Genomic DNA, 9,330 nt, shown 5'->3' on the forward strand with positions numbered 1-9,330 from the left:
TTGTTTGGAAAAGGCATTTCAGGGACCTCAGTGACACACAGCCTCTTCCCTGGCAAGCCCCAGTAACAGCAGCGTGTGGCTGCAGACACACCTCCTGGCAGATGGTCTCAACAGGCTCTGTCCCTTATACACACACACTTTCTGATCCCAAAAGCAACACCAGTGCAGGAAAAAATGATTCACCAAGGTAGGAGTTCCTCTGCCTCCCTTGCTAGCTGAAGCGCACAAAGCAAAACCAAAAATACCACAAGATGTTTGTTACCATTCCTCCTCAATAGCCGAAGGACATTTTAACCTAAATTTTCCCAGTCAAGCTTTAACAACACCACAGTTGGTTACTCCAGTAGATATTTTCACGGCATATCATTTCCTCTTTAAAAAACAAGCAAACAAAAAAACTGTCCAAGGAGTTCATCCTGAAAAAATAAACTTGTGTAATTCACACAGAGCGGACTGCGCTGTGAAAACATTCTTGTTCTGCTCAGGAATGCGGAGCTGTTTAACTCCATGCACGCACGGCGCTCCGTGTCCTGGAAAGGACCCAGGCAGGTCCTGGGCTCGTGCACAGAGGTGAGCGGCCAGCCAGCCTCCAACGAGGCCACACAGACGCAGGACAGAAAGAGCGAGCTCCCACCCGCACCGCCACGCTGCCATTTTCAGCTATGCACACTGCATGGCACCGGTTTTATTTCCCTCAGCTGAACGTGATGGGAAACGCACCGATGTGATCTGAAGCATCCCCGAATGCAAAGGCAGAAGGTGTGGCGATTGTGGAGTGTGACAATTTGGGAGATTTCTGTGTTTAACTTACGAAATCCTGTTGATACTGCGTCAGGAAGCACGGAGGTGTGGAAGAGCCGCTGCCTGACTTCGGCAAGCTCTGCCCAGGTCAGCAAGGCAGCTCCTCCCTGGCAGCCTGCCCCTCCTGGAGCAGGACAAGGGACCAGGATGGATGTCATCCTTTCCACAGGTGACCCTCAGAGGCACACGACTGGTGTTGGGGCAGGCGGAAGGACCAGGGCTGGCTCTGGCAGCAGAAGGTGTAGAGCAGCGACCTGCAGGAGGGGACCGACTTCACTGCAGCACCAGTTATGGCCAGAAACACAACCCGTGAGGTGTCTGAGGGCTGCTGCAATCCAGATGTTTACAGATCACCTTTCATAATCTCTTCAGTGGGATTTTGGAAGATGTTGGCATAAAGCAGGCAACATCGCGCCCCCGAACATCTCCACACCCTCGCAATGGCGCTACTCCATTTTGTAAAGAAAGATGGTTTCTGTGTGTTGTGAGGAACAAAAATACCCTGAGATTAAGAAAATAATCTTCGTATTTATGTATGTTATGCACATACAGGTAGCTGTACACATGTATGTATACACGGTTTAAATAGAAGTTTAACAGAGTCACACATGCACACATGAAACAAGTAAGTTAAGAAAAACTGAACATTTGGCTGGAATATTCTGTATCCGTGCAGACAGGCAAAAGCTTGTTTTGCAACAAAGTTTCTGTAAAGCACCGTGGAAATCTGTGGAAAAATCTTGCTCAATTTCAGAAAGTCTGACTGTACACACAAGTGTTGCACAAGAATCCACCATCTCTTAAACAATCTTAAATTTAACGCAAGCAAAATGACACTGCACTGATTTGTATTGTTTTATGCTGATTCTACACTGCATGGAAGTCTTTGTCTTGGCCTAGGTATTGTATCCAAGTTCAGATACAGGAGGATGTTCCTTGTCCTTTGAGGCATCTTGGGGCCCCAAAATTTCTCTTGTATCAGGAAAGGTCTATTTTATTTCTTTATTTTGATAACACTTTTCCTCTATAGCCAACCAGAAGAGTAAACTTAGAACAAATTCAACTGAAATTATTAAAATAAAAACCAGGCTAACAGGGAACATTCTGTTAAAGAGATACAAAACCTTAATAAAGACAGATAGACCGACAGACAGAAAGACATACATGTAATATGTCACTGATCTCCATTAAGCAGGGGTATGACACAATTTTCGCAGGATTTTGTGAAGACTTTAAAATCATAAATACATGCAGAGGCTTACAGACACTTTAATTTATTCTTCATGCACTTACCAAGATGTGTAAGATACACACCAACAAGCACAAAGACAGCAAAAAGAAGAGAAGCTGAACGTAGTAACCTGAGCACCTAGAAGCTGGGTGTCTAGTCCTGAGCTACTCAGCCAAAGCTTTTACACATCAAGCAGGTTCTTGGTCTCTTGGTCTCATCCTGCCTAGACACGCACTAGAAGTAGATCAAGCCAAGCACCCTGGAAGTGCTCGTTTCTCTGCCTGTGAAGGAGGCTTTCATTAATAAGCTGGTGTTTACCTTTTAGAGCTCTACAACCAGGGGAGATAAATCCAAGCACCCACGTAAGCCTTTGCAGAGGTGCAGGAAAGGCTCTTTTCCACCCACCAAGACATGCCTGAGGGTCACCCCGCCTTCCTGCAGCACAATGCCCACAGCTCCCAGGGAATCTCTTGGCCCATCTCCTGCTCCCGAAATGCCAGAGCCAAGGCCTGGATATGCATCAGATGTGCACCATTAGCAATGACGTTTCCTGCATTTACAGCGCATAAACTCGTTCCTAAAACAGCTCTCGCTATTCTCAGTCATTTGGCTCACACCCAGTGATGTGGCCCAGTGTGAAAGAAACCCCTTTTTCTCTGGCCTCAACAATGTGCCCATTTGTGAGCAAAGGACTGCTTTCCCCCACGGAGCCGGTTAGCAGTGATATTTTATTTAAAATTCTTGGGGATGCTTACGGGCTGAAGTAACTTGCGATGTGAAAACCAGATGTCCGAGGCAGAGGAAAGATTCAAAGAGCTTTCAGGAATGGAGTGAGTCATAATTCGGCTTCAGAGCCTCAGCTATTCCCACCCAACCTACCAGCCTCTCCATGGCAGGTCCCGCTGATGGGCAAGGCTCCACGAGTTTGCATGTGTGGGCATGGGACAAAAATAGAGAATTAACAGTAATAGGTAAGAGCAGCTACTTGAGGTAAGAGCAGCCACTTGAGGTTTATCGCTCAAACCATCCATCTTACCATCATTAAGAAGACAAGGAAACTCTGATGGCATGGTTAAGTAAAAAGTAACATCACTTTAACTCTGTTACCACCAAAAGCATTAAGAATAATTAAAAGCTCAAAATACTAGAGGGAGCCAGGTCCTCCAAACCCTACTGCACCCAAGCAGCAAAACATCCCTGCAGCCACTGACACAATTTGTGCCTCCATCAGAATTGCAGCCACAGCTGGTTTGGGATTTTCTGTGTGTGCTGCTATGACTGATCTACTTATAAAACTGACTGAGGTATAAGAAATGAGAAAGTTGAAACGGCTCAGCTATAAAACAGCATCCAATTACATGTCAAAGCCAGCCTGAACGTTTTGGGGTGCATAAAAATTTTGAGTATGTGTTTCTGCAGCTATAGGTGTTTCAGTTTTTCCAAGGTAATTCTGAAGTGTTTTGAAAGTCTCCCTGCATGGCTGCCAATGGATGGGCTTACTCACAGAAAAAGCTAGTAATAAATGGCAAAGTAGCATCAAACTCCTTCCCACTGAAAATACCAGTGAAATCTTGTTTAAATGGAGAATTTGTCTGCAAGTACTGTAACAGAATTCTTGTATTTTGATCACATTTATTTTAATACTTGGAGCTGTAAATATATCAACTGGAGTTCCTCACTCACCTTTACCATGGGTACAATGAATGGTATATGTGCCTTTAGTTCCTTTCTTTCAGATTTATCCAAGCACTATTAAGAAAATGAATGCAGAGTTATTTCAGGATAACATCCCCAAAATGTACTGTTTTTTTTTTTTTTCTCTCTCTCCAATGCATAACAAAATGTGATTTTTACTACAAATTATTATAAGCAAACTGCCGGAAGCTAGTCTCTTATAATTTGCTGTCTTATTTTGACTGTAGGAAAATGTGTTGTCATCTCTGTGAAAATACTTGGATATACAACCACCTATGTTCCTTTAACAGTTTCCTTTGAATATGTTTGTAAAAACAGAGTATGTCTTCATTTTCTTTTGCTATTTTTAGTTTTGTTTCCTCATTTTTAGAGACGTGCTTTAATCAGATAAAATTTCAAGTATTCTGTCCACGTTACAACTCCCATTAATTTCCTCTCTTGACTAATAAAACCATCTTCCTTTTCAAGGTCAAAGAGTTGAAGAGTTGAGGGTAGACCCCAGGAAGTCAAGAGTTTAAGTCAGGACACTGCAGGCTGTGAGTGTCCAGAAGCGAGTGAGCGAGCAGGACACCCACTTACAGCAGTACTCCCAGTGGGATCGTTCCTTATGACGTCCATCCATCTTCTTGACATTTAGTAGGAGATGACACTACCAAACCTGGATGTAAACAGTAGCAAGGTGCGTGCAAAGGTATAATTTATACCGGCCTTCAAACGGGATAAAAATGAAGAGCTGAAAAATTTATCTTACAGGTACATGCAGCTTATGGTAATAAGGACCAGCAAGGATGCACTTCAGTGTGAGCCTGCGCAAATCACAGCCCCCTGACATTCCTTCCCACCTTTAAAAGCGCTCTCTAAGCCCCTCCAAATTTATCTTCAAACACATGCGTACTTTTAAATTCAACCACACTAAATAAGGCTGCAACAAAACCAGAAACACTCCCCTCGGCAGCCTCCCACAGACATGGCAGTGCTATGTATTTCCCTGTAAGGAGGGCCCGTCTTTAATAAGAGCTTCATCCGATCACTGTCATTGTTCTAGATAATGGATTACCTACACATACATTTTCAAGTGTAATGACACTCTTGCTTATTAAAGACCTCTCAGCTGAAGGGGCAGAATATTATGAACTGGCCAATCCATTCATTTCCTTGAATATGTTATTCAGTATTTTATGCTAAACCAGCAATACACCATCCATTTTAGTACAATGATCCTTATGTTCAATAAAACTGAAGTGCTGGATCATAAATCATTATAGTCATTTATTTTACATTAGACACATTAGCCACTATATTCCATAATCTATTACAATAAGGTGGATTTAAATGTACCCCAAGGAACTGCAATAATAACTTGAGAACCAAATATAGCAATTATGGATAAAATATGCTTAACCTAAAACTGCACTAGCTGCATAGACTGCTGTGAACTTTAAATAAAATTTAGGGAGGATGATAACTGTCCTGGAATAAACAAGCAACAGAGGAAAATGAGAGGCTCCTCTCTGTACTGCAGATAGCTTAATGTGCCCTACTTAAGGGGGTGGGGGCGTTATGCTTATAAGCCAGTGGCTATTAAAATATTATTATTCCATTATTACTGGTTATATTATCTTCCTATCATGTGAAAATTTCCTATATTTTCCTGGTGCTTACATCCTACTTACATTTTTAAATAGTGCTCTCCATGGCTGGCTGCCTGGCTAGCCTGTTTGGATCCCTAAGTGTTCTTCAGAATCCCTCCAACTGTTGTTTTTTCCTTTTTTTTTTTTTTTTTTTTCCTGTGAACTTTCCACAACGCATCCAGACCTTTCTGGTACCATTTCAGCTACCAGCTCACTGAAGACCAGAGGGAGAAGCTACCAGCTCACTGAAGACCAGGTCTTCTCCCTTTTTCAGACCCAATGTACCCGCAGAGCCCATTGCCACCTTCTTGGCCCCCAACCAAGAGTCAAATCTCAAACGTCAGCAAGCAGTTTAGCATTTTTCAGAATCGCTGCTCTCCAGGCATTAAAAATAGCAACGTGCTGAAGCATGTGGCTGTTTTTACCACGAGAACCCAGCACCACAGACCACCGGCACCCTGGGGAATGGGGCCAGTCACCGGCCCAGCACAGGAGAAGCAGTGAAGAAGGGGCCATCAGGCATCATCTGCATGAAACACTGCGGTATGTTATGCCCAAACTTCACAAGTGCTGCTTTGTATTTATAAAGTCATGTTGCTTACTTCATAAATTCCATTATCCCCGATGTATTTTCCTGGTTTTACTGCCTGTTTTTTTTCCCCCCAAGAACCAAAATTATACACTGAACTAGATGCTGCTGGAGTAGCTGCTCTTACCTATTACTATTAGTTCTCTGTAACTCTCAAATTCTCTGTGATGTTTCCAAAATAATTACTATTAACTTACATTTCTTAATTAATTTCCTAGGGGGCATATTAGCTGGCTCTGCAGATATGTACACTGGATCTTCTATTTTCCAATTACTCTGTTACATGAGCTTTATCTACAGGTCTGTCTACATCATTTACCTTACTTCCTTAGTGTCCTATTTTCTTTTTCCATGGAGGCCAAATACCAGGACCGGGCACTGAGTTTAGCTCTTTGCACAGTTTCTGAAAGCCACCCTGCTGCTCCAGCTGGTGGCTGAAGGGCAAAGCCATGCTGCCCGCAGCACGCTGTGGCTGCCTGCCCTGCAGCTACGCAGGCTTCGGTCCCCAGCAGCCACGCCAACACCCTGTGCGAGACTTCACAGAAGCAGCAGAAAACATCCTGACAAATTCTATGGGAAATTTTGCTTCGCATCAAAAGCATGGAATACATTCAGGCAAGTAAGGTGCATTTAAAGCAAGCTAAGACAGAAGCTTGCTTTCCAGCAATGTCTCCATATTTTACAGCACAAGAGCCACAGCATTGAAGGGCATGCTGAATGCAAGAAACCACACCTCTGGTTTAAATGTTCTTCCTAGTTCCTAATAAGACCAGAGTTGCTCCACCTGGCCTATTTATTTTTATTTAGGAGCCTGACGAGAGCTGCGACGGTGCCACCAAGAAGAGAACAATGCACCAAGCTCAGTGTGTTTGGGAGAGAAAGTAAATATTTTGTGCAACATTCATTGTCGAACAAATCATTCTCTTTTTGATAAACACACACTGAAAATCTGTGTATATTGAAAGAACTCAAATCCCTGCGATAACCTTGCAGCACAGGGGTCGTGCAGAGCTCAGTAACAAGAAGCTGAGAACACGGAGAAAGTCAGATGCTGTCCCTGCCTGCTTTTGCCTTGGTCCCTATGCCTCGTGTTCACCCACGTGTGATACAGGAGCAGAAAGGAGAAACGAGAGGTGTGCATCTAACCAAGTCACTGCCAATTTTTGTCTAAAGCAGGACAGGAGCCTCAGAGGCAAACTGCGGATGAACCTGAATTTCTTCCTCATCTCTGCCATGCTCTGCCCCCTGTCAGGGCTGCAGCTAGCGAGTCACGTCTGCGAACTGCCAGCGTGCAGAAAGCAGTCCGAGTGTGATGTGCTCCCCTCAAGTGTCAGGCTCACACTTACACTGCTGGTAGGTTCAGGAGCAGCAAGGGCTGGATCTTTTTTTATGATTCAATTGGAGACAGAAGTTGCCCTTTCTGCTGGAACAGAACACTTTTTCCTAGCTCTGGACCAGTCTGGAGGCAGTGAACCTTACCTCCGTATTTTACCTTGCAGAAAAGCTGTTCCGTGTAACTTCCAAACTGTCTGAATGTTGCTAATTACAACGTTTTTCTGGAGTCTAAGAAATTGCAAAAATGCAGTTACTTAAGCAGAATACAATATCTAATTAAGTGTAACCTGTATCTGACAGCCTCAAAGTGGATTTTTTTTGTTCTTTTTCCAGAGTATGGTATCACAACAGACAACGGTGCACAGTGAGGACCTCTGCTCACTCCTGAGACATGGCAGCCACTGCAAAGACCTGCCAGGAAAAACTGTGTTCCCTTCTGGGTACGTTCACAGAGTGCAAGCTGATCAAGAGGTGCTCTCCCTCTTTTTTATCCCTCCCCAGGAGAACAAATGGAGGAGGGAGATGAAAGTAACAGCAACAAGGAACCGGTTGCACAACACGCTTTGATCAAAGCAGACAAAGTGCGCGTTGTCCTCGGCAGCCAGGGCCTGCTCAGCAGCCTGGTCGCCACCACGGCACGTGAGAGGAGAGCACGTCACCCCAGCTGGCTCTCAGGCACCCCTCCATCCCCGCCGAGCCTCGCACCCGGCCCCCTGTACCTCGTGCCACGCAAATCCCTTCCCAGCCGCAGCTGCTGACCTCGAGCGCGTTGTTCACCTGGGGCCTGGAGAGCAGGCTGCCCACAGCCAGGTGGAGAGAGCAGTCCTGCGGCCTGTGGCGGTGTGACAGAGGTGGCACTCAGAAGTAGCTCCGCGATACTAACTGCGTGCAAAAATATCAAACTCTCTAGTGAGACAGAGAGCTTACTGGTGGGAAGCACCGATCTTAAGCACAAGGTATTGGGTATTTTAAAGCAGAGGTGGAAGCTCTTCAGGTAGGAAGTTCTCCCAAAAGTCATGGCTGGAAGCTGAGATGCCTGAGCAGCCTTACCTACCTGGTACAGCTGCCAGGACACCCAAAATGCTCCCAATTCCCTACACTTGGGAGCAGGTTTCTGCTTTAAACTCTCCACGGTGAACAGGAACATTTGGGATCTACACAAGCTCCACACCAAAGCCTGAGCAATCTCAGGACCCCCAAAAGAAAATAAACACTGGGAGATTTTCCGTAAAGCATGTGGTGAAAAAAATATGTGCTGACTTTTTAGAGATAGATACGTCCTCCGACAGCTGTGTTCCCCTCTGCCAGCACCTCGGATGAGCCTTTTACCCCCCAGCAGTACCCAGGGGGAATTTTATCAGCAGGCAAGCTAGCGAAGAAGGGTGGGAAGGCAGAGAGGCGCTGATGACCAGCACCTCTCACAGGGCCCACAGCACCCAGGCCCTCTCCTGCCTTCCCAGCAAAGCGCTTTATCGATTGAATTCAGAGCAACTTCCTGCGAGCCTGGTTGGCAAACAGACCTGTGGAAAAGTAAATCAGTTTATCACCCCGCTTTCCTCCGCCCCTTTTAAAATAAGGAAGCGCTCAATTGCTTTACTGAGTAAGATCCATGCTGCGCTGAAGTAACGATGACAAATCCCCGATCCCGGGCTCATTTGAGTGACTACCACCGCACGGGGTGGAGGGGTGCAATGCTGAGGGGCGAGCTGCTCTGGGAACGAGCACCCCAGCTCAGCAGAGAGGATGGGGAACCACAGGGACCCCCATACAGACCGACCCGAGGGGCAGCGCAGGCCTCACGGGCCCTTCAGAGCTGACGAAGGCCTCAGCAGCTTGCCACCTACCCCTGCCCCTGCTGAGCACCCCTCCCGACACAGAGTTTCTCTTTAAAAAAACTGAAGTACAATTTAGCCACCTCAGAAGTAGGAAATAACCCAGGGCTTGAAACCACCTGAGCCAGGAATCTGGCCTTAAATTTCCCAACCCGACGCTAGCACAACATCAGTACCTTTAAAGTCTCTATTAGGAAGGGGTAAAAACAGCCGGGG

The 9,330-nt window shown here is 45.6% G+C and overlaps 1 protein-coding gene across 6 annotated transcripts in view; it reads right to left on the reverse strand.

Annotated features, from left to right (window-relative positions):
* The window catches only part of RARB (retinoic acid receptor beta), a 331,295-nt gene that overhangs the window by 131,243 nt on the left and 190,722 nt on the right, over positions 1 to 9,330 (reverse strand). The window lies entirely within an intron of this gene.

This window comes from Anser anser, assembly GCF_964211835.1.
Source record: "Anser anser genome assembly, chromosome: 2".
NCBI classification, from domain to species: Eukaryota; Metazoa; Chordata; class Aves; order Anseriformes; family Anatidae; genus Anser; species Anser anser.